The sequence below is a fragment of the Fragaria vesca genome, linkage group LG5 (genome assembly GCF_000184155.1).
Source record: "Fragaria vesca subsp. vesca linkage group LG5, FraVesHawaii_1.0, whole genome shotgun sequence".
Classification (NCBI taxonomy): Eukaryota; Viridiplantae; Streptophyta; class Magnoliopsida; order Rosales; family Rosaceae; genus Fragaria; species Fragaria vesca.
The window spans coordinates 12931852-12933891 of record NC_020495.1 but is presented as its reverse complement, the minus strand read 5'-3'; positions in this window follow the sequence as shown (position 1 = coordinate 12933891).

Here is a 2040-nt window from a genome sequence, read left to right as displayed (position 1 = left end):
CTTTCAACCACAGATTGTCTTCTTAATTGTATTGTTTTTAGATCAATGCGTGCCTTAGAACCGTCTTTCGTCTTCCCTCCAAGTTCAGCACTGTGCCCACCACACTGTCACAAACATTCTTTTCTATGTGCATCACATCTAGGTAGTGCCTGATCAACAACTTACTCCAGTATGGGAGTTCCTAGAATATGCTCTTATGTGTCCAGAATTTGTACCTGTCGGGTCTTTCAGGTATTGCCGCCACAATGTTGGGATGATTGCTGAGCTGCCCAAAATCATACTCATTAAGCACTGCTAAAATTTCTTCCCCCGTCCATCTTCTGGGAGGCACACCGTGTTCTACGGTCCCATCAAATGTCTTGTCATCGAACCGCCATTCGTGATTATATGGAAGGAAAGCACGATGACCTAATCTGCATATCTTGTTGCAATGATTGCTGCTCCCCTCATCGCTAAGGCACTCTGGACAAGCCTTGTATCTCCTAACAACGTTGCTCGACAACATCCCACGGGCAGGAAAATCACTGATGGTACCAACAACTATGACATGCATCTGGAACATCTCGTGCATGTACTTGTCATAAGTGGGATGACCAACGTCCCACAAAAACTGAAGCTCTTCAATCAAAGGTCTCAAATACACATCGAGACACTTCCCTGGATAACCAGGCCCCGAAATCAACAAACTCAACATATTGTATTCCTTCTTCATGCACATCCATGGAGGAAGGTTGTACGGTACCAAAATCACCGGCCATACACTGTATTGAAGACTCATGTTGCCAAAAGGGTTGAACCCGTCGGATGAGAGCCCGAGCCTCACATTTCGGACCTCTGACGCAAAATGAGGAAACTCCCTGTCTATATGCTTCCAAGCCTCCCCGTCAGCAAGGTGTATAAGGGTATCTTCGTCATGCAATTCCCTATCAGTGTGCCATCTCATAGCTTTGGCCGTGTGTGAAGACATGTACAGCCGCTCCAGCCTATCCCTCAACGCGAAATACCGAAGTACCTTCACAAGTTTCCTATTGCCTGCAGGAGTCAGCTTATACCTGTCAGTGTGACATACCGGACATGCGTCAAGCCCACCAAGGTCATTCCCTTCTGGATCTTTACCCTAGAAGAGAACGCAGTCATATTTGCATGCATGGATCTTGATGTAGGAAAGCCCAAGATCTTTCAGGATACATCGGACCTTACGATGAGTGGTAGGAAGACGATGACCGTGGGGCAGCATTGAAGCAGTGTACTGTAGATAATTATCAACAGCCTTCACGGTCGATTTTGTCTCAACTTTAATCTTCATTACGTCCATCACACTTTCAAGAACGGTCTTCTGACAACCGGGGTACACAAGGGTCTGTTGGAAAGCAAGCAGTTTGTTGTACTTTTCAATACCAGCAGTGTTGACAGCTCTAGGGAAGGGCTGCACCGGGTCAGCCATATACTGTTCTTGAGCGCATACACCGCTCTCATAAGGAAACATGTCGTTGATGAATGCCGTTGTTGGATCGTTGGATGTATTGCCCGTCTCAGAAAATTGGCCATGATCATGCGGACCCCCTGATGATGTTTCACCGTGATATAACCAACATGTGTACTTCTCCCAAAACTCGTTACTCCTCAGATGCTGCCATACTTTGTCAATAGGAAATCGATGCATATCGCTGCGACACTGACATTTCGTGCACGGGTAATAGAAAATTGTATTCCCGTTAGCATTAGCCAGCGCATATTCTATAAAACTCATAACTCCTGCACCATATCTTTTGTCTTATTTTGGAAGCGAAATCCAACTCTTATCCATATCCTGAAAATATAACAAAATATATATGTATAACGCTAGCTAATTATTAATGAAATTTCATGCCATGCATATATAAAATCTTAATTCATTTAGTATATATTCTACGTATTACAACTAATTAATAACAAATTAATTAACACACACACATATATATATATATACTTAATAATTACATAACAATATTATATATATATATATATATATATATCTACATCATCACAAAATACATCATT